General features: G+C 49.3%; 1 protein-coding gene across 4 annotated transcripts in view; it reads left to right on the top strand.

Annotated features, from left to right (window-relative positions):
• The first annotated feature begins 4,778 nt into the window (after nt 1-4,778).
• Nucleotides 4,779-26,780, top strand: part of GNG2 (G protein subunit gamma 2) — a 92,827-nt gene continuing 70,825 nt past the window's right edge. For 2 of the 4 annotated variants that reach the window (XM_065593939.1, XM_005290219.5), the window contains exon 1: nt 4,782-5,000. The gene's annotated coding sequence lies outside the window, so the exon portion shown is untranslated. Of the gene's footprint in view, nt 5,001-5,116; nt 5,451-26,780 lie in introns of those variants that run through there. The other 2 variants (XM_005290218.5, XM_005290220.4) reach the window with 2 other exon arrangements.

Here is a 26,780-nt window from a genome sequence, read left to right as displayed (position 1 = left end):
GATCTGCGGCAGCAATTCGGCGGGAGGTCCTTTGCTCCGAGCGGGAGTGAGGGACCGTCCGCCGAATTGCCGCCGAACAACTGGACCTGCCGCCCCTCTCCGGAGTGGCCGCCCCAAGCACCTGCTTGGCAAGCTGGTGCCTGGAGCCGGCCCTGGCCTGCACCCCTTGCCGGAGCCGCACCCCACCCCCCAACCTCCTGCTCCAGCCCGGAGTCCCCTCCTGCACCCTAAACTCATCCTTTCTGGCCCACCCCAGAGCCCTCACCCTCTCCCACACCCCAACCCCCCAATTTCGTGAGCATTCATGGCCCGCCATATGATTTCCATACCCAGATGTGGCCCTCGGGCCACAAAGTTTGCCCACCCCTGTATTAGACCAACTAAAAAATCAGTTACCTACCACACTGCTACGCGTTCTTTATTCAGATCTGTGCTAATACGAGATGTCTGTTTGCTGGTATGTGAGAATATGTGCCTCGGGGTGGAGGGATAGCTCAGTGGTTTGAGCATTGGCCCGCTAAACCCAGGGTTGTGAGTTCAATCCTTGAGGGGGCCACTTAGGGATCTGGGGCAAAATCAGTACTTGGTCCTGCTAGTGAAGGCAGGGGGCTGGACTCGATGACCTTTCAAGGTCCCTTCCAGTTCTAGGAGATAGGATATCTCCATTAATTTCCAGAAATCACGGAAGGAAAGGAGAGTCTCGTGGTTAAGGAGATGGAGTGGGAGTAGACCAGGGTTCAGTTCCTGTCTCTGCCCCTTTTATTCCTTTGTGCGCACTATTTAACTTCCCTCGACCCCCACGTCCCCATCTGTCGGAGGGGGATGACAAAGCTCCCCCACTTCCGTGAGGCTGTCTGAGCCTTCTTCCATTCAGCTTGTAAAGTGCTTTGAGTTCCGTCAGTGAAAAGCTCTCTCCGAAAAGCTGAGCTGCCATTATTTCATTAAGATTGTCCATAAGGTGGAGAGACGTCGTCCGGCCGTTCTGTGGCATCGGTCTGAGAAGGCTGCTTTCGGTAGCTGTTAGTTGGACGAACAATTACAAAATGATGCGTGAAAACGCCACTAAAAGACGCTACCTAGAACGGCATCTCATTGAGCTCGGTCTCTGCGGGTGATCCCGTGTAGCAAGCCGGGGCTGCAGGCGTGCGTACATGCATCACGGTTGTCAACAAGGATGACATTTGTGATCTGCCGTACCAAACGGCCCAGGGCCCTGCGACTTATGATAAAGGAGCGACTGCTAGCCGTGAGTAAGCAGCAGGTTGATGTCGCCACTAGTGAGAGACATGCACTAAACCGGTGCATTACACCCGGCTATTTTGAGTGTGTATAAACTGAAGCCATTAGCTTGGTTACAGAGGTAGGCGCTGACCCCGGTGGGAGACGTTGCTGAGTGTCCTCAGAGACCCAGGTTCAAGCTTAAGGGTCAACTCTTGGAGATACTGGTCATGGGTCCACCTATGCATCCAGGCTTAGAAAGTCCCCTTATTGGTAAACACCCCACAGTCCCCATGGGACTCAGAGTGCCTCTGAAAATCAGGCTCAATGTGTCTCAAATGAGGCCCCCCAAACCAGTGACCACTTCTGAACATTGCTGTCTTTTTATCCTGTTAATAAAGTGTGTCTCTTGTAAAATGCATATTATCATTATTGATGGGTATTGCCAGAGCACCTAGGGGTCCCGATCAGGACTCCATTGTGCTAAGCACTACGCACTTGAGCTTCCATATGAGGAGAGATTAAAAAGGCTGGAACCGTTCAGCTTAGAAAAGAGATGACTAAGGAGGGATATGATAGAGGTCTATAAAATTGTGAATAGAGTGGAGAAAGGGAATAAGGAGGTATTATTTACCCCTTCAATTAACACAAGAACCAGGGCTCAGCCACAGAAATGAACAGGCAGCAGGTTTAAAACAAACACAAGGAAGTATTTTTTCACACAACGCACAGTCAACCTGTGGAACTCCTTGCCAGGGGACGTTGTGAAAGCCAAAGTTATAACTGGGATAGATTCATCAATTAGCCAAGACAGTCAAGGATGCAACCCCCATGCTCTGGGTGCCCCATAACCTCTGATTGCCAGAAGTTGGGACTGGACGACAGGGGATGGATCACTTGATAATTGCCATGTTCTGTTCATTCCCTCTGGGGCACCTGGCATCGGCCACTGTCGGAAGACAGGATATTGGGCTAGATGGACAATTGGTTTGACCCAGTCTGGCCGTTCTTACGTTCATATAAAAGAAGGAGTCTCTGACTCACAGAGCTCCGGTGCTTGCCAAAAGCTCTGTGGTCTCCCACAGTCTTCGGGGCCAGTACCCCTGGTTTAGAGAGGATTCACGATTGAAGATTTCAAATCCCTCGTATAATTCCTTCTCTTTACAATCTTTTCTGCTAGTCAGAAACACAAGCAGCTCGTAAGCTGCTTGAGCCAAGCCAGACAGTGAGTCCATTAAAATATAATAGCTTTCATTAAGAATTTTAATAAAGCAGCAACATGTAAAATGCCACCTGATTCCGCGGAGATTCTTGCTTCCCAGCGCCCAGGGGCATGTCTCCACTGCAGCAGGGAGCTGCCCAGCTGGGTAGTCAGACTCCACTAACGGGGCTCAAGCTAACTCAATAAAAACAGCAAGGCGGCCCTTGCAGAGGCTCAGGTTGGCCACCCACCCGCCCCCCTGGGTGAGCCGGTATTTAGCAGCTCAGATTAGCATTTTGAACTAGCCAAACCTGCCAAAATCCAGCAAAAATTAAAACCTTTTGTGTATATAAAGCATTTCATTGTATAGAGTTTTCTGCAAAGAACAACTGTAGACTTCTTTTGCTCTCCCTGTGCCTGTAATTTTGCAGGTGCAAATAATTATCCTGGTGTACAATTTAAGCTACTTACACCTACAAATCAGATATTTAAAAGTCTAATCAGGTGATGACAGCTAAATGAGCTAAATTGTGTCTCTGGTTATTTTTGGGTGCAAATACTGGGTGCAAAAACAGAAGCCATCTTAAAAAAAAAAACCACCAGCAACAAAAACTGTCTCCGTGCTTCCCTATGGTCGTTTTCTTCCCAAATGGCCCCCTTTAAAGCTTGCAGACTTGTGACAGGACATTTTAGATTAAATTATTAGAAATAAAGTTATATTTGTTCTTATAACATCAAAGAAGATACTAGGGACCAAATATTCAAGTGGCCTCCTTATAGATGTAGTTGTCAGCACACAAGGCAGTGTAGCCAAGTGGACGGGGCACTGGACTGGGACTCAGAAGATCTGGATTCTGTTCCCAACTCAGCTGGTCTGCTAGGGGAGAGGGAGATGGGGACAAACCTGCCGGGCCTGCAGTTACCTCACCACAGAGGATTTACTGCTTGGTTTGGAAAGGTTTGCCTAGAAGCAAAACCCTTCGATTTGCTCCTACAGGCAGCATGGTGGTGGGTCAGCCGGGGCAATATGAGGGGCAGTGTGTGTAGGGGGTGAGGCCGGGGGGGATATCAGTGGGGCAGTGTGGGGGCAGTGTGTGTAGGGAGGGAGGCCGGGGGGATATCAGTGGGGCAGTGTGGGGGCAGTGTGTGTAGGGAGGGAGGCCGGGGGGATATCAGTGGGGCAGCATGGGGGCAGTGTGTGTAGGGAGAGAGGCCGGGGGGATATCAGTGGGGCAGCATGGGGGCAGTGTGTGTAGGGAGAGAGGCCGGGGGGATATCAGTGGGGCAGTGTGTCGAGGGGCAGCTGGGGCGATATGCGGGGCAGTGTGTACAGGGGGTGAGGCCAGGGGTATATCAGGTGGTCAGAGGGGCACATTGTCTGTAGGGGTCAGGCCGGCCCGGGGTATATCTGTGGGGCAGTTTGTGTAGGGGGTCAGCAGGGGTGCAGTGTGTGTAGGGGCAGCTGGGGGATATGGAGGGCAGCGGGGGGGCAGTGTGTGGAAGGGGTCAGGCCGGGGGATATGGGGAGACAGCGGGGGGGGCATTGTGTAAGTAGGGGCAGCCGGGGGGATATCAGTGGGGCAGAGGGGCACAGTGTGCGTAGGGGGTGAGGCCGGTGGGGCAGAGGGGAGCAGTGTGTGTAGGGGCTATGGGAGGACAGCGGGGCAGTGTGTGTAGGGGCTCTGGGGGGACAGCAGGGAGGTGAGTGTAGGGGCTGTGGGGGGACAGCAGGGCAGTGAGTGTAGCGGTATGGGGGGACAGCGGGGCGGTGTGTGTAGGGGCTATGGGGGGACGAGGGCGCAGTGTGTGTAGGGGCTGGGGCTATGGGGGGACAGCGGGGCGGTGTGTGTAGGGGCTATGGGGGGACGAGGGCGCAGTGTGTGTAGGGGCTGGGGCTATGGGGGGACAGTGGGGCACAGTGTGTGTAGGGATACGGGGGGACAGAGGGCGGGCGGTGAGTGTAGGGGCCGTGGGGGGACAGCGGGGCGTGTAGGGGCTGTGGGGGGGCAGGGGGCGCAGTGTGTGTAGGGGCTGTGGGGGACAGCGGGGCGGGGTGTGTGTAGGGGCTGTAGGGGGACAGCGGGGCGGGGTGTGTGTAGGGGCTGTAGGGGGACAGCGGGGCGGGGTGTGTAGGGGCTATAGGGGGACAGCGGGGCGGGGTGTGTGTAGGGGATATAGGGGGACAGCGGGGCGGGGTGTGTAGGGGCTATGGGGGACAGCGGGGCCCGGGGAAGCTGCAGGCCCCCGGCCGCGGTTCCTGCCTGGCCGCCCGGGGGCCCACGGGCGGGCGGACGGGGAGCGGCCCGTGGGCGGTGGCCGCGCGGGGGCGGGCGGCAGGCAGGGAAGGGCGGGCCGGGGCCGGGGCGGGGGACGCAGCCTGCGCCGGGCGAGCTCGGAGCTAGCGCCGCCGAGCCGGGGAGGAGGAAGTCGGAGCCGCGCCGCTTCCTGTCCCCAGGATGATGATCGCAGACAAAGCTGGGTGGGGACGCCGCTCCCAGGGCTGCCGCTGAGCCCACCGCCCCTCCCGGAGAAGGCGAGCTCCAGCTGTTCCCCCCGGGCGAGCCGCGACCGGAGCTAGAAGGTAAAAGCCCCAATCTCCGGGGAGTCCGGTTCCGCTCCAGCCCCGGGCGCTGCTGGCTAGCCAGGGGGGCGGGCTGGGCAAGTCTCAGCCACCGGGGCTTTTTGTTAAACAGACCCATTTACACGGGGGCAAGCAAGCGGCGTGACGCTGTTTCCACCCAGTTCCCCACCCGCAGGAGCCTGGCGGGGCGTGTGCATCGCCCACCCGGAGCCAGCTCTGGGGCTTGGTCCAGCCGCTCTTGCTCACACAGGCTACACGGTTGTGGAGCGAGGCTGGCGCCGGAGGATGTTAATTGCAATTATCGCTGTTAAAAGCGTGCGCGGAAATTGCTTCTGGTGTGTCTGCCATTTACAAACGGTCTGGTAATAGGGACTCGGGATCCCAGGCAAGTGGCCGCTAGATATGCATCCCCTGCTCAGATAACCGCGGAAGCCACCCCGCTCTTCGCTGGTAGGTTTGATGTATAGTTGAAGTTGTTTACTCTAAAGCAAAGGAAGAAACGGATTCGTTAGAAACAGTCACCGTGCGTTGGTTTCAGCTTTGGCAAGCCCTTCCAGAGTGTTCATTTTAGCTTTCTAGACGAAATGGGCCGTGGCATTCAACCAGATGGAGGTGAGAGGGAGCACCCGAAGCAGAAGTGCGGATTGCTGGTCTCTTAGCAGAATGGTGGCCAAATAAACAAGGTGCAGAATGCTTTCCCCTAATTCCTGGAGAGATCGTATGAGGGCATGATAGCAGGTCCGTTTTAATTTAAAAATACCAGTGTCTTGTACGCCCCTTCCCAGTGCCATTCACAAATCGGAACACAGGAAAGGGGTTGTTTTGGGAATTCGGATTGTGAACATTTTGCATGGAAACATAGATCGGGGGTTAAAGACTGTCAATAAAAATTAGACTCTTTGTAAAAGGTCCCGTCTCCTCAACAAAGATTTAATTTAGAAATTTTGATCCTCAGTTAATCAACTGATTTGCTGTTGTAGGAAAAGCTTTTTCATGGATGAATGAGGTCTAGTGTTCCATTTATTTATTTATTTGGGGAAGGGAAGGGGAGGGATTTTCATTTAACTGAAATTAACCTTCCTCCCCGAGATAGTCAGTATAAAATCAAACTTGAAAATTTCAGTGATACATAAATGTCTAATTCCCTATCTCTTTGGATTAGAATCTTTCCACCCCTTAAAGTTATCATTTTATCTCAAAGATGGAATACCAAAGTATTAGCCACACCCTTACTCCACCTCTTCAGACAGAAGCAGTTGGACAAAGCACAAAGGAGCATCTGTACAAAGGATTCGAGTTCAGAATATTATTTTTCAAAACCCATTTTTTTATTACTGGGTTTTAACAGGAAATACTGGTGATCGGTAACTGTTTAATGAGGAGTAACCATGGCAAAGGAGAATTTTGTCTACATTGCTGTTAGAAATATGTGCAAAACTATAGAAATGATATACAGATGCAGGTGGAAAAATGAACTTGGGAAACTTAATTCCTTGGGTTTATTTTTCAAATAATGGAATCGATAGAGGAGAATCCCTTGAATACGAGTCTTTCTTGCTACCTTAATTGAAAACGGATTTTATATATAAACAAAAATCCCCATCTCTCTCTCTCCCCACCCCCAAGATGATATTAAAGTTAGAGAATAATCAACTAAAAGGTAATGATCCTTAACTTATAGGACAGAAGTAACTTTCATACTGTGGTACCTGTTGTATCTAGCTCACTGTAGTCATTTAAAATTAGGTTTATTGCTCCCATATTTTATTTAAGGAGCCGGAGACTGGCAGAAAACTGATTTTCTGGCCAACTCCCAATCGGGATCCTCCCACTGCTCTCCCTAAGACAACACAGAAGCAGAGCTTGTAGTCCTGCCCAGTAAACAAACCTCTGAATTGTCAGATAGCTTGGACTAAAAGATTAACCTGTATTTCTGTGCTGTATAAGGAAAAAGGTTTCCATGTATACTGGCAGCATGATGTGTCCAGTACAATAATGGGGTTTTATTTTTTGTTGTTTGGGGGAGGGGGTTGCTTATAGGTTGACTGTATTAACTGGATTTCACTGAATACATTTTGAGACTGAAATTTTTAATCCTCTTTTCTGCCATATGGCCAGTGGATGAACTGAAATATGACTCAATTAATTATCCCATAGAAAGCACTAGGGTGAAGCTCTTGTGTTTTTTAAATTGCCTGCATCCCCTGAGTAGATGGGGTGTGTTAGAAGCACTCGGTGCAAAAGCCTGTCTCTAATGCTGTAAAAGAACCACACGGAGATTCTTGATCGGTTTAATTTAAGGCGGTGCTCCGAATGCAGGCTGTTGGAGCACTTATTCAGAGGGTTATAATAGGTCTTTTCTAATACACCACAAATCTTTTGATTATAGCATTACTCAAGTCAGCACAGTGTTGCGGTTGGTACTGTCCGTGCCCTACTCCATTGTTCACCATGAATATCGACGTAACTCAGTACCACTAGGCTGCTGATCAGTTTTGTAAATGCCTTAGTCATGGTACTGTTTGGATGAGATTCTTCCCCACCACCCCGCCCGGAATCAAGAAGGGACCAAAATACATTAGTGTTTTTGTTTGCTTTTGTTATGTTTTCCCCAGAAAATAAACGTCCCCTCCCCCCGTTTTAAAGCGGGCCTTAAGAAGAGCTCTGTGTCAGCTCAAAAGCTTCTCTTTCACCAACAGAAGTTGGTCCAATAAACGATATTACCTCACCCACCTTGTCGCTCTAATCGCCTAGGCCAAACGCGGCAACGACAACACTGCAAACTATATAAGGAGTCGTGTCTACATACGAAACATATTTTTTCTGCTCATTACAGTGTTAGTTACTGTACCAGGTAGGGTGACCAGATGTCCCGATTTTATAGGGACAGTCCCGATTTTTGGGTCTTTTTCTTATATTGGCTCCTATTACCCCCCACCCCCGTCCCGATTTTTCACATTTGCTGTCTGGTCACCCTAGTACCAGGAGCCTATCAGAAACAAGTGTGGACCCAATGAGTATTTCCAGAATGGGGGATCAGGTCATGTGACCCCATCTCCTGTTGGTTCTTTAATATATTTTTTCCTCGTGCACAGTTGCATTTTCTGTTGTGCTTTAGGCAAGGAGGGGATGGAAGGAAGAGCAGGCAGGGTGCCTTGATTTAGGGAGGGCATTCTGGGTATAAGGAGCATCTTGGAATATGGTGCATCCACATTGTGTGGGCGTGGAAGGAGAGCATTCAGAATGCAGGAGGAGTTGGCAAGTATAGCGCATGGGTGGGGGGATAGTGGGAAACCGGGCTGGAGAGCTAGCGAGGGAGAAGCCAGGCTGTGCAGAGCGTTGGAGAAGAGTTTGAACTGGATACAGAATGATCCGTTTTCTTTACTGGGGCTGCTAATTGCTTTTAAATGCTGCATTAGGAAGGTTTCTAAGCAGCATTCAGGAACGACTTGGCTGGCACTGAGCGTTTCTTGCTGGACTGTTTCTCTTCAAGGCATGCCTCATGCCGCTGTGCTTTTCCATCCCAGTTATCCCGGTGACTGAGTGTTAATGGGAGTGGCCACTTTACTTGCGGAAGTTGCCGTGGGTACCTTCTGCTTGTGTTCGCCAATGAAAGGCGAATAAAAGCCAATGGTGTGTTTAATATCCCATATCTGCCAACTCAGCCCCCCCATATATGATGGGGATGTGTCTTCAGGCAATGCACAGGAAGTGAGAAACATTTGTGGTCATGTCTCTGTGTTTGAGGAGAAGTCTTTTCCCTACTCCTTTGGGGGTATTGTAGGTGCTGTAGCACACCCAGGGGTATATGGCAATCATATGAAAGGTGGTATGGTACATCTCTTGAGCAGGAGTGATGAACAGAGCGAATTCAGCCAGATGATGTCTGGGACTATAAACAGTACGGGGGGGAGAAGCCTTGGATTTTGCTGCCTGCAGCTTGGGAACTAATCTTGAAACGTGGGAGAACAGGTGTAGCAGTGAGGTTGTTTCCAGACCTAGTGAGAGTCTGGCTTGGTACCTCCAGGGAATCCCGCTGGCACAGCTCTTACTCCCCAATCTCACTGGGGCCGGCAATTTGTTCGGAACATATTGAGACTAGCTCTCCAGACGCAGAACGCGCGGCAGAAATCGGCTCACCGGAGAGCTTGGCATGAGCAAGCATTGCCCTAGTGGGCGGCTGCTGCTGCCGTGTGCACATTCCAAGTTCTGGGAGCCTCCGCCCCATGCCAGCTGGAAGCTCCGGGGAGGGGTCAGTCCTGTTTAATGAAAACCTCTGTCACATTAGAAAGCGATTGTAAAACCCGGGGCAGACCAGACAGGGTTGCACTTAAAGTGCCGCTCTGTCTCAGGCAGTCTGCAGAGACGTACATTAAAGGAAACCTTGGGAGTTCCCTTGGCTGCCCATTCAACCGAAGTAACTAACCTCAGACAGGCTCGGCCTGTGCCCAAGTATCCATCTCGGTGCCTTCCCCTCAGACGGGTTCCCCATCCATTTCTCGTGCTGGCCTTTGAGAAAGTGGCTCGTAATTGGATTTCAATTTCAGGGAAAGGTCTAAATCTAGTTTCCTCCCCATTGTTAAATACTTCGGTGTGTGCGTTTCCTGGTGGCAGGGCGCTACCGCTGGGGGGGTGAGTGACGATGCGAGGAGACAGTACAATCTGAACATCTTCTGGAGGATGAGTCTGATTCTGCCCTCGCTTACACGCCCATGCTACCGCAATGTGGCCAAAATCTGGCAAATCTCTCCCCTGGAGAGGGAGCCTGGGGTACAGCAGTGTCACTGTAGCTGCTCTTAGGCCAACCACTCCACCTACTCAGCTGCCAGCCTAGGATGTGTGGCTGGAAGATAGGGGGCGGCCAGGCCTCCCCTTCACTCCAGTGATCCCCAGCCATCATAACAGCTCCTTGAGGTCCCTTCCCACTGGTACAGGTTACAATAGCCTAACCCATAGCCTGGTGAAGAGCAGCCCATGCTTCTCCACACCCCCTCCTCAGCTGCACCAAGAACTCCTTGGCCGGAGCTTAGATCTAGCTCAGTACCTTTTATCTGCTTGGCTTCTGGCCTGTGAGCTGGTTTACCAAGAAGAGTGAGCAGAATCCGCAGGGATTTGTGTTTGTTTGCGAATTGTTTGCCTAGACGGACCCAGCCAGTTAGCTGCCACGACAAGGCCGATTTCAAAGATGTGGAAGATGTAATGCAGAGGGTGGGTAGCAGGAAGCATCAGCCGTTCCGGCTGGATTCAGGCCAGGGTGACGTTCTGGTCTCGTTTTGGAAGATGATGAGTTTAGGGTGTGAGAGAAGAAAAAGGTTGGTTGGTTTGTTCTGGTGAGCTCTGAATCATACTTGGTCCTGCAGTAACTTAAGATCAGCAGAGCTTTCCAAAGTGTGTGTCTAGGTGCAAGATTCATGATTTCGACTCTGTATTTCCTAATTTGCCAATGAAATCTGCTTTCCATAGATGACCGCTGACAATGGGCCTTGGTTCTTGTTAGCGGAGGACAGTAATTGCAGGTGCATTGGAGAACAGTTGACTCTAGCCTTGGGGAAGATAGAATTAGAAGTGAGTAAAATGGACTGAGTGCCGGGTGAACAGAGCTGTGAGCGTCCACCGAACAGTGCTGAAAAGAGGCTAGTGAGAGCCAGTGTGGACATAAGCCGAGCCAAGTGGCCTGGAGGATGCCTCTTGCGTGCTGCGGGCTGGGTTCTCAGGGCTGCTGAGGCCCTAAGCAGTGGAAAGTGGCCTTACAGCAACCAGAGATGGCCTATGGAGAATTTGCTCTGTGCAGGGGAACTCTGCTTGCCAAAAGTTGGGAGAGTCAGTGCAAGGGGATTGTTTGGGGAGCAGGGAGGGGAACTCTGCTGCCCTGCAACTTGTACCTGCGCCATTTGTGTTCAGGATTAGAAAACTGTAACCAGGTTCTTTCTGGGTTCCCCCTCTACTTAGCTGAGTTTGGGTGGGGCGGAGAATCTGCCCCCTCAGGTTAGAATTCCTTCCATTGTATTCTCTAATCTACTAGCAAACCTAATGTTCCTGCTTCTCTTGATTCTACCTTTAAAATAAGGCCATGAAATTGCAAACTATTTGCAACAGAAGCAGATATGTCCTCTCTAAACAATTGACAAAGTCACATTAATTGGATTATAGTGCTGGGTTTTATGTAGATTTATCCCAGATGGCTGAATCATACAAGGGACTGTTTTTCTCTATTCACACCAAGAGGAAGGCAGACCCAGATTCTGTCTCCAAAGAGCACAGCAGCTGTGTTTGATGCGTGTAAGGATGATAACTGAAGGGAGAGTATTCCTGCAAGAGAGAGGGGTGTGTGTGTGTGTGTGTTCTGTTGTCAGTCTAAAAACAGTGTGGCAGAGGCACCACTTCTTCTTTTTAAAAATCTGTGAGTCATTTTAAGAGAGAAACAACCTCCAGTACATGTGGTTACCATAGTAATTAGGCCTGGCACGATGGCTGATTGTGCGATGTTAAATCCCTGTTGAAATCTGTGGCAGGGAGACATGTCGTGTGGACTCTAGGAGAGACCCTCAAGAGTTTTGGGGCCCGATCCTGTACGCCCCACCCAGGTGAAAGTCCCCAAGGAAGGTAGTGGGAATTTTGCCTTTGCGAAGAGCGTGAAACTAGACCTGAATGGTTGTAAATTTTGCCCTCGACTCCACAGCTGCAAAAACCACCGTTGTCTGAGGTCTCCTAGCACACAGGGCCCTGGAGCTGGTTGTCCAAGATTTTCAAGAAGACAGGCCCCCTTTCATCCCCCGCCTCTCGGGAGGGCGTCAGTTACTCAGGGAGTTGAAACGCTGAAACAAGGAGACAGGCTGGGGGAAGCGGGTTCCTCTTCTTCAGAGGGCAGGTGGGAGGTGGTGTCTCAGGACCCTTCTGGCTCTCAAGTCATCTGTGCAGAGGGGCAGGTCCTGTGTGCTGTGCTCTGTCTCTTCCCTCCCCGTTACAGAGCAACATGTTGGCATTTTGGTCAGCGGGTGAGGCTGATGCCCTACCCCCACCCCTTTGCTTCTAAGCCACAAAGCTGGGAAATCTGGAAGTGCGATGCCTGGATGCCTATGGGACACGGCCGCGAATGTCCAGAGGATTGGAAGAGGGTAGGGGCTACCCTGCCTGTATCCACCCACCCCAGAGAGACAACCTCATGTAAGAGGGCTTTTCCCTCCAATACTGCTGCTTGCTGGAACGTTTTTCAGGGCTATTCCCTGAGCTTGGTTAAAAAGCCAAAACAATGCGCGGACACGCTGCCTCGGGCCCGACTGCGATTCTCCCGCCGTGGCTAATGCTCATTCTTACTTCTGCTTCTTTTGCTACATCCTTATGGGGTCCGTTTCACTTCCTTGCTTCCACTTGTCTCATCTTTTTGCTGATTGGCTCATCAGTTCGGTGAAGCTTGCTTCGATGCATTTCCCCCCACCACCACCACCACTTCCTAAAACCTCATCGGATGTTTTCTCATTACTCGCTTCTGCTTCAGTCTGTTGCTTCGTTGAACTGTGAGCAAATAGAATTTTGAAGTTCTCCTCCCTCTACTAGCTCTCCTAAGATGGACAAGATCTTCCGTTGTGGCGATGGAGGGAGACGTGCTTTAATGCTTTAAATGCTGAATGTCAGCAAAGAATGGCTCCTTCACAGAGTGGATCTGTGTAGGCTAGAAGTCTCGTACACCTAGTCCCTGGGCTGGATCCCCGACCTCTTTGATATCTGTATGTGACTTGCATTGCATCAAATTCTGGGGAATCTAAGCTTCCATTTAAAACCTCCACTATTTTTAATCATCAGCATTGTGAAGAAAGTTCCTGTTTGAATGTGACTGGTACGGTACTCTCTGCCAGATTCAGAAGATAATTTTCGAGTTTCAGGCTAATTCCAGGTGATGAAGACTAAAATTTCATTTGCCCCAGGAAGGCCGTGATCTCTGGGCAAGCCTCTCATTGACATCAGGGCTATATCCTAAACCCCCAGCAGATCTCCCACTGAAGTGATACCCCTGCCCATGGGCCATAGTTAAAAATGGGATTTGGCCTTCTCCCCTGAATGAGTTTGACACCGCTCATGTAAATGTGTCTGTTTCAAACTATTACAAATATGATGCACTGGCAAGGAGGGGGTGCATTACAATGCAGCGGGGAACAGTTCCATTTCAGTCGCATCTTGCACCCTGCCTTCAGCTAGACTTTTGCAGATGGAGCACCACTCACCTAAGGAAACGTTCCAACACTTGCAAACAGCCGTGACCTGACTTCCTGCTTCCAGCTATAAATTAGACTAAAAGTTTAAACTCACACAAGCAGCAAATAGGTGCCTAGAAGATGTTGTTCAGACCCTTTCCTCTTTTCTAGCTGCTGCCGTTTCTTCTTTTTGGTTCCTTATTCACGTCTGTTTCTTCTTGTCACCATCTCCAATCACAACAGCGGGAGGAGTCCTAGGGAAATGGTGAGATGTCACCGGTGAATGTTGAGGCCGGATCTAATGAGCATGCAGCGCTTTGTTAGGAAAAGAAGCCTGTGACGGAGGGTGGCCCATGAGAATCTGGATGTTTGAAATCTAGCCCTGTCACCTCCGCTGAGAGCCAGGCCTGACAGCTTAAACGCACAATGACTTTAATAAAATCCTAGAATATCAGGGTTGGAAGGGACCTCAGGAGGTCATCTAGTCCAACCCCCTGCTCAAAGCAGGACCAATCCCCAGACAGATTTTTGCCCCGATCCGTAAATGGCCCCCTCAAGGATTGAACTCACAACCCTGGGTTTAGCAGGCCAGTACTCGCACTCGGGGAGGGATAGCTCAGTGGTTTAACGCACAGGGCAGGGGATGCCCCTTAAATTGGGCGTCCTGCAGCAGCAGCTGTGCGTACAAATCTAATTCATTGGCAGAAGTCAGAGGTGGAACTGCTGCTTCGCAAGCAAGTGCTCTGTGGCTGTGCTAAAGCAACAGCTATTGGGGTTCATGTCGGCCAAGACAGCTCCAGCCAGAATCCGCACTCTGCCAGCAAAAATGTGCTTTTAGTTAAGACCGAGAAACGTAATACTCAGTGTGGGAGGAGAGTTACATTTGTGCAACATTGTGGTGAGCAAAGCATCAGTAAATACAGTGTTAAGGTTCCCACGCCAGCCATAACCTGGGCCTTGTGTTGCTTCATATGCTGTTAACTTGCCTGGCTTTATATAAAATATGACTATTAATGCAAATACTATATATACCCAAGGGAACCAGGTGATGGTTGCTGTGGGAACCAAGACTTTGAATTTCCTGACTGGTGTGCAGAAAACCTCACTCATCATATTGCATTAACAGTTTATGGCTCTTACCTTTTCTGAAGGCTAATCTATGATGGGTGAAGTAAGCTTCAAATGTAAGCACCAAACACTTATTGCAACTCTTAATTGACTGCAGCTAGGGTCTGGCTCCAGCTGCATAGAGGGTCTTATCCACTGAAGTCCTTGGGAGCGTTTCCATGGACTTTGATGGGCTTTGGTCGAAGCCCGTAATTAGTAGATTAAGGTTGTTTGAAAGTGGAGTTCTCTCCAAAGCTTTGAGGGTTTGGAGAGTGTAGGAGCCAGAGGCAAACCACTCCTGGGTTTGGGTTACAAGGCCAAAGCCTAATAGATGAAGTCTGAAAAACCCAAAACCACTTTGGTTTTGTTCACTGCTCCATCCAGAGCTCCCCAGCGTGCTGCGCTGTAAAGCCGTTCGTGTCCAACGGAGTGCAGGGCTGTCCGAGCCTTGGACAGCCCCTCACTTTTGTTTTATTAACCATACTTCTTCAGACATGTCCAGGTTCCTGGGTCGTCCCATGGCAAATTTCAAACAGATATATATTTGGAGAGATCTGAATTCAAAGAGAGTCTCTCTCAAGATTGACTTTAGCCATGAAAAAATACATTCCTCCCATCTCCCCCTCCCCCCACTCCCCCAGCGAAGAAATGAGCAGATGGAATTGTTCCAAGCTTTACAAATAAATGAATCATCTGCCTGCAGATCACTCCACGGTGACTGGGCAATGGATGTACTGTGACTGCTGCTTATTAAGCCAAATCAAATTAGTTTTCACCCTTATCTTGTCCTCCCCTTGCTCCTCACTCATTAATTTTCTTCACTTGTTATCTCTCACCATCGCTGTCGCTCAGTCTATATAGTTTGTCCCAGAGAGGATCAAGAGGTGACTTGACCATGGTCTACAAGTACCTACAGGGGGAGGAGATTTCTGATAGAAGATGTCTCTTTAATCTAGCAGGAAAAGGTGTAACAAAATCCAGCAGTTGAAAACTGAAGAGAGACAAGTTCAGCATACAAATAAGGTGCAGATTTTTAACGGTGTGGTGGGTAATTAACCACTGGAACAATTTATCTAGGGAGGTGGTGGATTGTCCAGCTCTTGCAGTCTTTAAATCAAGGCTGGATGTCTTTCTAAAAGAGATGTTCTAGCTCAAACAGAAGTCATGGGCTTGATGCAGATGTTCCTGGCTGAGGTTCTGTGGCCTGTGTGATGCAGGAGATCGGACTCGATGAGCATAACGATCCCGTCTGGCCTTAAAATCCATAAATCCTCTGGGAAGGTGTTCAGCTCTTTGAAGGAGTGTCTGTCTCTTTATGACACAGGTACAGAACTCTGCACAATGGGACCCAGATCCCTGATTGAGGCTTTTAGGTGCTATAGCAATACAAATAAATAATTATAATTAATAATAGACTGAGACGAGTATAAGCCTGAGCGGTTCTCCTCTTCCCCCCCCCCCCCCCCAAGTGCTTGGAAATGGGACTCTTATAATGAAGTGTCCTCTTGGTCATAACTAGCATCAGGCTCGTACATAAATGTCAATATCTTCCTGGTGCCAGGAGCAAACAACTGACTATCCAGTGATTAGATGACTCAGAGAAGTTGAAAGTGAAACGAGTCCTGGAGCAGGTCATGGTGAAAGAGACGTCCTTTGCCATCCTGGCTGAAGTTACAGCAATCCAGCTACACTAGTCACCTTAATTGATTTAAGTGTATAGCTTTAAATGGGTTATTGTGATCCACTTATTCGGTGTGACAGTAACAGGAATGGGTGTTGCAGGACTGGGAAGCAGACATGAGATAGATACTGTACTAACTTTTCACACTTGTTAGATAAGCTCTTCTAGCTGATTGATAAACCTGTTTTACCAAGACCCCCCCAGACAGTCCTGTAGTCCTACCACCACAGCCTTAGGGAAGGAAATCTACTGTAATTGTTACTAAAAGCAGTTTTTCTTGCCGGAAAAATTGTTGGCCACAGCTAGGTTCTGATAGAGTAAACCTAGTACAAGAGATAATAGGAGGATATAAGCCAACCACCAAATTCAAGTAAGATGTCTGAACATCAGTTAAGGAAGTGTTATGGTACCCCAATAGCTGGGTCCTCCTGTCCCTTGCAGCAGAAACTCACTTGATTTCCTAGGTAGTTATGCAACCTCAAGCCCCAGTCCTTCAATGTGATGGGTGTGGATGCACCTGTGTGTCCATGCTGAGTCCTGTAGAAGTCAGTGTTGCTCACCAAAGGTGCAGGGCGAGGTCATGCAGGGCCAGGCACCAGGAAGATTTTGGGGGAGATTTCCAGGCCGAGAAGAGAATGGACTAGCAGAGCGTTGCTGTGCATTACCCGCTGTGATAAAACACCCAGTGCATGAAATCCAATGGATAAGTAAAAGGAAGGAGATATATGCCTATGTGACATGGACTTTGTGGGTAAGATTTTCACAGCCATCAATGGGATCTGGAATCCAGTTCCCATAAAGACCTCCCACACAAGGTTAAAATGAATGGAAATTGGACATCCAATCCCCCTAGTGCAACTCTGAAGTCAAAGAGGATGAGGTTTTTTTAAATGGTAATTTGTAGGTAATTTCGGTTTTGCTCAGAAGTAGGAGAGAGTCTCCCTCTCCCACGTTTTCCCTGTGTGCAGCGCATTTCGACAAAGAGGCTTATTGCTATACCGTTGAAATTAACCGGTGCCCTCTCAGTACTCTCTGGAAACTGCTGTGCTGCTGGCGCGAAGCCAGTCCCGGAAAGTGTGCTTCAGTCGCTTTAAAATGCCAAGATTATTCAGTAGCACCTAAGGAATGTGAGTTTTAATCACTGCCTTGGTCTGTCAGCTGTGGGATCTAGGAGGGGTTGGGTGCAAAGAGATGGGAATCAAAGTAGTTTTAGGGGTCACCGTCACAGGGTGGCTGGCCCTTTAAGGAGAAATGGGGCCTCCGCCCCACCTGTGACTAGATGTGCTCACTTCCCCAGGTGGGTAATAATGAATGAGATCATGTGATTAACTCAGGCCAGGCCTGGAGAGAGAAGGGAGGAAGGGACAGACTCCTGGGCTAGTCCTTGGGACAGGGGGTTTAATTCTCCCACCAGGCAGGATGGAAGCCTGGGAGCAGCTGATGGGAAAAGCGGGGAGTAGCCAGGCTCCTGCAGGAACCCTGAAAAACCAGGGGGGGGGCGGCAGACGCAGCTGGCTTGCTACCATGTGGAGCCAGATGGCTGGAAAAGGCAGGGGGAGGCCTGGGGAGAATTCCGCCGAAATAGGGCTGGGTTTTGAGACTTGACTTTCAGGATTGTTTTAAACTGTTCTGTTCAGAAACCCGGACCCCCAGGAGGGGTGTCACTGGACAGAAAGCCGTGGTGGATTCTTCCTGGGAACTGAGCAGAAGGCAGCTGACACAGAGCCACTCCCGGCCATAAGGGCGGGTCTCCGGAGGCGGTTGACTCCATTACAGTCCTCAACTGGAAATTTAGTCAGATTTAAAAAAAAAAAAAATAGTAGTAAGCAGTGGTGTCAGATACTCCTCCTCTCCCAGGGCTTGTGCCTTACAATCACATTGTCCTATTTTTTTAAAGTGCTTTTGTTTCGTCTGTTGCTTTGTGAAAGATCTGCGCAGAGCCAACTGATTCCCTACTTCCCTGTTTCCCCTCCAGAATCAACTGTCTACGCCGAAAGTGCTGTCAAATGCCGAATGAATAAACTGGGGAGGGGGGATGGGGATGGGGATGGGGAAGGAAAATGTGGTGTTTTCTCATTTCTTTCAGGTATAGCCATCTCCGGTGTTAAAAATGTCTGGAGAGAAGGAGGAGTTCTTAGCTTGTCGGTGTCCCTTAATTTTCAGGTGGCTAATGCAGCATGTCTCTTTTGGGGTCTTTTTCTGATTAACGTTTGGGCCCCAATTCAAGATAGTGTCCCTATGCAGGAAATGCAGGAAAGCACATGCTTAAGTCCCATAGAAGTCAATGGGACTTAGAGACAAGCTTAAAGTTAAGCATGTGCTGAAAGGGCTTTTCTGAATAGAGATGGATTTAAGCATACAGTTGACTGCTTTCCTGAATCAAGGCCAGAATTTGTGCTTTAAAAGGGTTTCCTCTGGGTCCTGAATTCTGTTCTTGGTCAAAAAATACCACTGTGTCCGAGAGGAATTCAAGAAGATGCAATAGCCAGTGGTGACTTGTGTGTGTGATTTATCAAGGAAGAGGGGATGAAATTGTGTCCCCTTTGAAGTCAGTGGGAGTTTTGCCATGGACTTCAACGAGGACAGGTTTTCACGGTTCTCACCCTGTGTCTGTGTACTCCTGCGTTCACCATTCCCACCTCTGCAGGCGCTGTTAACAATCAAACCCCGTCCTCAGACCTGTGCTTCTAGCATCAAAGAGGCTCATTCACTGTGAGGAAGTAAACTAACATTAAGACCGGAAAAACAAACGGATTCAACCAGTTGACCGCTCAAAGCTAACCAGGAAACGGTTTGCATTGCTTCTCTGCACGTCTTGTCCCACTTTGAGTTCCCTCTGAGGTGCTCCATGATGTCACCCTAATGGTCTCTGATCGTTTCTGGGCCCTAGGGGAGACTGAGAAATATAAGGCCACTAAAATGTTTGGGATTCTTGTTTCTCTTTGAAAGCTGCTCATCTTATGCCCCACAAAAATCTTCCTTCCTGCGGTAGAGGATCTGTATATTGCAAGCAACAGAGAAGATGAAATCCTGTTCCTCATTGAAGTCCATGGAAAAATACCCATTGACTTAAATAGGCCTAGAATTTCACCCACTGCACATGTGGCTAAACAGGACTAGAGCCCTTGTCTTTAAGCCCCATTAATATAGGTGTCTGCCAGTTGAGCTAAGGGAGAATTCCTGCAGTTACTAGTAGTAGTAATAATACCTAGCTTTTATGTAACCCCTGTTCATCAGGACATCTCAAAGCGCTTTACAAGGGAGGTCCATATCCTCTCCGTTTTACACACGGGGAAACTGAGCGGTTGAGCGACTTGCCCATTGTCACCCAGCAGGCCAGTGGAGGAGCTAGGAAGAGAACCCAGGTCTTCTGAGTCCCAGTCCAGTGCTCTGTCCACTAGACCAGCAGTTCTCAACTGGGAGGTGCGGTCCATGAGTCCTTTCAGGGGGGCCCTGGGGCCCCCCTGCTGAAACCCTGAGCCCTGGTGTCTCCCCACAGAGCTGAAACTGGGAGCGGTGCGGGGCTGAAGCCCCAAACCCCGGTGCCCCCTATGGGGCTGAAGCTGGGAATGGTGTGGGGCTGAAACCCCGAGCTCCCCTCCCACCCCCCGCTGAAGCCGGGAATGGGGCTGAAGCCTTGAGCCCATAGGCAGAGTTGAGGGGACACAAGGGTGTTGCCACCCCTAAACTGCAGTGCCTTACCCAGAGTGGGGCTGTCCTGCGGGACAGCTCCACCCCCCACCTCCTCCTCCACTCCCTCAGCCCCCCCCTCTGGCCAGATCCTAGGCGGGAAGCTGGAGCCAGGAAGCTGCTGCTCTGGCTGTGGTGGTGCCACGGCGTGGGCAGCTGTGGCATTTCCCCCGTCTGCTGCTGGTGCCCGGGGTTGCAGCTGCTCCTCAGCTCCCAGCCCCCTTTGATTGCTCACGCAGTCGGCCAGAGCTGCCTAGGCGGGGACCCGGCTCCGGGGCCGGCAGAGCCCTCAGGGAGCAGCCACCAGCACACAGCCCCAGACAGGTGGGTGGCCGGTGGAGGTGAGTCGGGGGTGGAGGCGGCGCTCGCGCTCCATCCCTGGACCCTGCTGTGCGGAGCTGGCCTGAGCACTGCCGGCATTTGTCCCCGCCCCCAAATAGAAGTCAAACTACACCTATGCCAAGAGTCCCACCCCTGGCCCGGAGCCCTGAGTTCCCCCCCCGTCATCCTGTGCTGGGCCCTGGAGTTTTTATAGCATGTTGAGGGAGGCCCCAAAAAGAAAAAGGTTGAGAACCCAGTAATCGTATAGTAAGGCCCTCATCCTCTCTGTGGTCCGGCCACTAGATTGCAATGTCACTCACACCTTTGACTTGCCTATTAATTCTGTATTGTCTGCAGCATGGGGGTTAGTTGCTCTTCGCCAGGGAGGAGACATTCCCACAAGCCATGAACAGATGCACTACGCTCTCTAGCGTTTGCCAGTGTACAGCCGTTGCATGTCTTACTATCTTTTATTACCCCTGTTTTCTGATTCATTGAGAATCTGTTAAAAAGCTGACCCGTGAGCCTCCCGTTTGGAATGTATCCCCTGAGAGGAAATGGATGCACTCACCATAGAATTTAGCTTGAAAAATGCTAGGCTGTGTACAAACACCCAGTAAGAGGCAGTCCCCATCCCTAAGATCTTACAGTGTAAACAGATAACGGGTGGGGTGGGAAACAGGCACAGAAATAGATTGTCAAGATCATGCAGCAGGCGAAGGGTAGCACTGGGATTTGAACCCAAGCCTCCTGATTCCCAGCCTACTGCCTCATCCCATAAACTATGTTGCTGCAAACAGGAGTTCTGTCATGTGCGAGTTTAAGGATTATCGGTTATCAGAAAGGTTCAAACATTGGACCTTCAGATCCCCACCATGTACCTCTCTACCACCTGAGCTAAAGGGTAACTGTTTCACATCCCATGACAGCTCACTGTAATAATGACAGCGGGTAGCACTGCTATTAAGGTTGTCCAACGCTTCCAATTATAAGACCCTGTTTTCAGTGGCTTGTAACTTTGTACCTCAGTTCCCCATCTGTAAAATGGGGCAAATACCGTCTCATCTCATAGGGGTGCTGTGAAAATAAATCCGTTCTGTATTTGTGAAGCGCTCCGATACTGTCGTGATGAGGACCACAGACAAGCCCAGAGGGAAACCAATCATTCTGATTTCAGAGCAGGGTTTGAGTAGCGTGCGGTGAACAAGGCCTGGGGACGCATTGTACAACGAGGAGAAAACAAAACATTGGATAGATGCTCGTTACCGAGCACTGTCCATCCGGTGCACTGCACGAGGCAGCGGCCCTATGAATAAAATAATATGTGATCATGTAACTAAAGACTGTCAAATTAAGGGGCCAAATTAAGCTGCGCAGGTATCCTTCATTGCAGTATTTCCTACATGTTCAGTGCTTGGCTTTGCAATGGTCCTTTAACGCAGTATTCTGTACAATACGGAATGCACGATGAGGTGGTGTGGCATAAAACTTTTAGCGGCATGAAATAGCGATATTGGGGTTAGCTGGGTGTGGCAAAGCCATGAGTGAGGTTATGCAGGTTATTCTGAATGCATGCTGATAAACCCTTCGTACCACACTGCCAGATCGTCCGTGTATACCCCGGGATATTACAGAAAACCCACTTTCGAAATGTTAGAGTTCTAAAAACTCTTCTTGGGGCTACTTCTTGTGTCCTTCCACCTGTGAAACCAGAGGGGAGGGGGAGGGAAATTTAAATGACTACATTGAAGATCTCTCTAAATGTCCCTTGAAATAGCATTAAAACATCAGAGCTTGAAGAAACCCAGTGGCTCAGGGGTTTACTGGGAGCCTCCCCTTAAAATGGTTTAAGTTCCTGTTTCTAGTTCTGCTGCAGTGCTAGATACCAGACCTTCAACCAATCACTAGCGCAGATCTTCAGAAGGGGTGTGATACTGGGGGAGGGGAAGTTCCACACTGGGGGAGGGGGGACTATTTTTGTGCCCGGCTGCTTGTATTTTTCTGAATGGTGCTGTATGAAGCTGCTCAGAGGTTTGGTATGTTAAAGGAAGTCTTTAGGATATGTCTATGTGCAGCTGACTCGGGCTATGGGGTTGTTTAGCTGCGATGTAGACCAGTGGTTCTCAACCTTTCCAGACAGGAGTCTGATTTGTCTTGTGTACCCCCAAGTTTCACCTCCCTGAAAAACTACCTGCTTACAATAATCAAGCATAAAAATACAGAAGGGTCACAGCACACTATTCCCGAACAGTGGCTGACTTTCTCATTTTTACCATATAATTATAAAATAAATTAATTGGAATATAAATATTGTACTTCCATTTCAGTGGATAGTATAAACCAGTCATTGTCTGTATGAAATTTTAGTTTGTACTGATTTTGCTAGTGCTTTTTATGTAGCCTGTTGTAAAACCAGGCAAATATCTAGAAGTGTTGATGTACCCCTTGGAAGACCATTGTGTACCCCAGGGGTACATGTTCTCAACCAGGGGTACCACTGGTGCCAACGTTCCAGCTCAGGCCAGAGCCTGGGCTCTAGGACCCTGCGAGGTGGGAGGGTCCCAGAGCTTGGGCTGCAGCCCGAGCCTGAATGTCTACATTGCAGTTAAACAGCCCCTTAGTCTGAGACCGAGTGAGCTGGCATAGGCCGGCCGCAGGTGTCTAATTGCAGTGTAGACATCCCCTTAGTGGGCAGAGTGCAGGTTAGAGAAATCTAAGGTTCATTGTAAACCACAATTTATTACCCATGGATATCATCCCCATGTGCAGGGAGCGGTTAGTGCTCACTGCAGGAGCAGCTGTTAGCACAAAGGGCCTCTGCAAATAGACACAGACGTTTAATTATGGAATCTCTGGTGTTTACAACACTTCTAGAGATCGGTAAGAGACAAGAGCTCCTCTTCTTAACCTCCCTACACAGATGGAGCTAGGCGACACATCGCATTTTTCTGATGACTGACTCCTCGAGAAAGAGTGGAGTGGGTAAGAGTAATGTTTGCGCTAATTATAGCAAGGTCCTTCCAGCTCTGTCATACATTTCCATGTAATCATTAGCTTCTTGCAAAATATACAATCCTCTGGCAGTAGCATAGCACTGTTTTTGGGAATCTAGCTTTGTCTGCCTTTAAAAAAAAAGGGGGGGGCATTCTTATAAGGAGGACAGTGATAAAGAACAGAGAATTTTAAATTTGGGAATGACGAGGGTATATTTTCCTCTTTTCCTATTGCAGGTGATTATGTATGTAATTCCCATTCTCTACCCTTCCGCAGAAAGTGGTGCATATGATTTTGCAGGCTAAGTCCCTAGTGATGCCGATGCTTGGGATTATCGCACGACTTGTGATACTTGGGGGCTTTCTTAAAGCCCCAACTCCTGGAGGCACGTGATTAGGGAATAATCTAAGCTTCCGGGTTTTTTTAAGTAAGTTTTTATCCACCATGGTTGGGGAGTAAAGCTTGAAAATGTGACCCTGCTGCACCCCAAATGCTCAAAAACAGAGGCAAATAAAATAACCCCCAAATCACTCAGATTTTTAAGCCAATCTTGTGATTTTTTTGAGGACACCTGACTCACGATTTTTGAACACTTGTGGGTGGCAATTCTGAGTCGACTGGTCATTTACTGTATGAGTGTCCAGTGTCTAGTACGTTGGGGTCCTGATCTGGTTGAGGTGTGTAGATACAATATCATAGAATTCGTAGGAATGTAGGACTGGAAAGGAACATGATAAATCATCTAGTCCAGTCCTCTGCACTGAGGCAGGGCTGAGTGTTATCTCTAGACCATCCCTGACAGGTGTTTGTCTAACCTGTTCTTGAAAACCTTCAATGATGAGATTCCACAACCTCCCTGGGCAATTTGTTCCCGTGCTTAACAACCCTGACAAAAGTTTTTCTTAATGTCCAATCTAAACCTCCCTTGCTGCAATTTAAGCTCCTTGCTTATTGTCCTAACCTCAGTGGTTAAGGAGAACAATTTATCACCCTCCTCTTTATAACAACCTTTTACATACTTGAAGACTGTCTTCATGTCCCCTCTCAGTCTTCTGTTCTTCAGACTAAACCAACCCCATTTTTTCAGTATGTCATGTTTTCTAGACATTTAATCATTTTTGTTGCTCTCCTCTGGACTTTCTGCAATTTGTCCACATCTTTCCTGAAATGTGATGCCCAGAACTGGACACAATACTCCAGTTGAGCCCATATCAGTGCTGAGTAGAGTAGAAGAATTACTTCATGTCTTTCTTACAACAATCCTCCTAATACATCCTAGAATGATCTTCTCTTTCTTGTGACGATGTTACATTGTTGACTCCTATTTAATTTGTGATCTACTATAACCTCCAGATTCTGTTCTGCAGTACTCCTTCCTAGGCAGTCATTTCCCATTTTGTGTTTGTGCAACTGATTGTTCCATCCTAAATATGGTATTTTGCAATTGTCCTTGTTGAATTTCATCCTCTTTATGTCAGACCATTTCCCTGGTTTGTCACGATCATTTTTTAATTGTAATCCTGTCCTCCAAAGTGCTTGCAACCCCTCCCAGCTTGGTATTGTCCGCAAACTTTATAAATGAACTCTCTGCTCTTATCCAAATCGTTTTATGGAGATATTGAATAGCACCAGACCCAAGGCAGATCCCTGCGGAGCCCCTCTCGATACGCCCTTCTGGCTTGACTATAACTCATTGCAAACTATACTATATACTAATGTAAATGGTTACTATCTCCCCAAAGCATGTTTGGAAGGTTTAAATGGCATTTAGTGAGGCATAGGCCTTATGCATTGGGTCTAGTGGGAACTATGCTTATACATAGAAGAGAAGGGAGACATTCTATGACTTTGTTTTTCAGGGGGAGGGAGAGCTCAGTGGGTTGAGCATTGGCTTGCTAAACCCAGGGTTGTGAGTTCAATCCTTGAGGGGGTCACTTAGGGATCTGGGATAAAATCAGTACTTGGTCCTGCTAGTGAAGGGAGGGGGCTGGACACGATGACCTTTCTGGTTCCCTTCCAGCCCTATGAGATAGGTATATCTCCATATATTAACAATTAGGCAGTGCTGGTTGAGGGGGAAAATTTACCAAAAAAATTTTTTTCTCCCCAACCGCACCCCAAATTTCAAAATTTAAAATGTCATCAATTTGTTGGGGGTTTTTAACCTTCTCTCTACTATGTATGTTATATTCTAGCATTTTAAAAAACTGCAGGTGCACATTTATCTAGCCCTTAAGAATGCCCTGGCTGGGGATAGATTTGTTGACAGATTCCAAGGGTCAAAAAAGAATTTCAAATTCTAAGTGCCCAATGTCCTCTATCAACGCTGGGTCTTACTGCTTTAAAAGTAAAGCCCACAGTGACTTAAATAATAAAAAAAAGTTACATTTCTACACTGTATTTCAACCCTTACTCCTGGGGGAATTCTGCACATGCGCAGAATTCATGTCCCCTGCAGATTTCTTTGCTTCACTGCAGAAAAATGACTTTCTGATGGGGAAGCAAAGGGAAGCCACAAGAGTGGCCATGGACCCCTCACTGGGCAGGCAGTGGAGAGGTAAATCACTGTGGGGCAAGTGGCGGGACTGGGGCAGACCCAACTGGTGGCTCCTACCCTGTGCTGGCCTCAGCTGCTATTTCCAGCTGGGCTGGGGAAGACAGGACTTCCTCTTCCCCTGCACGGCATCCAGAGCCTGGTCAGACTCACCCCCAGATTTCTCCCCAGGCTGCAGGAAGCTCTGCAAACTACCCCCCACTTCCTGCACCCATTGCTCCTCAGTTGCAGGGGGAGGGATCACTGTATGGGGAGCTGCTCCCCCATCCGCCCAACCCCTGTGCATCCAGACCCCCTCATACCCAGACCCTCCTGCTGAGCCTCATCCCCTCTTGCACTCTGAACCCCCCTGATGAGCCCCACTCCCTCTGCATCTGGACCAGCCCGATGAGCCACCTGCACCCAGATCCCCGACCCACCAAGCCCCATTCTCCTAGCATCTGGACCCCCCCATACCCAGACCCCCTTGTTGAGCTTTATCCCTCCCCACCCCCCGGCTGAGCCCCAACCACCTTCATCTGGACCCCCACTGCAGAGTCCCATTACCATTTCACCCAGAACCTTCCAACAAGCCCAGTTGCATCCAGATCCCCCCCCCGCATCCGGAAACCCCAACTGAGCTGCCCCACGCAGAACCCTCTCAACCCACACCTGGATCCCCCCACACTGAGCCCCTCCACACTTGGATCCTGCTGGGCTGAGCCTGGGGTGTTTCTGGGGCAGGCCCGGTCCTTGCGCTGTCAGGGTTGGGGGCAGCCTCACTGCTGAGTCCATGTCCCTGGGGTGCAGGGGGGAGCTGTAGAGTGATCTCCCATCTCTGTGCAGCCAGTGGCCTGTGTTCCCCAATGCCATGATGGAGCCTCCACATTTATTTGACAAATAATATTTGCAGAATTTTAAGATGTCGTGTGCAGAATTTTTACTTTTTTGGCGCAGAATGCACTCCGGAGTAAACCCTGTGTAACCCAGGCTTGCTTGGTGTGGTGCTCTGTCCCCCTCTAGTGACACCTGCCCCAGCTACAGATTAATGAGTCTGCTACAGCCATGGCTAATAGTCATGTAGCTTTTAGCTCATGCAGTAGAGAGTGATACATTAAGCTTCAGAGGTCCCAGGTTCGATCCTGCCTGCTGCCAAGAGGGGTCTGTCAGTGTTACACCTGCACAAGGCAAAAGGCCTAAACCTCCTGAAAAACAGAGTTTATAGTGGGGGAAAAATGGCAACTGACCAGGGATGAGAGACACAG

Source organism: Chrysemys picta, chromosome 4 (assembly GCF_011386835.1).
Source record: "Chrysemys picta bellii isolate R12L10 chromosome 4, ASM1138683v2, whole genome shotgun sequence".
Classification (NCBI taxonomy): domain Eukaryota; kingdom Metazoa; phylum Chordata; order Testudines; family Emydidae; genus Chrysemys; species Chrysemys picta.
This window is presented reverse-complemented; position numbering and strand designations above follow the sequence as displayed.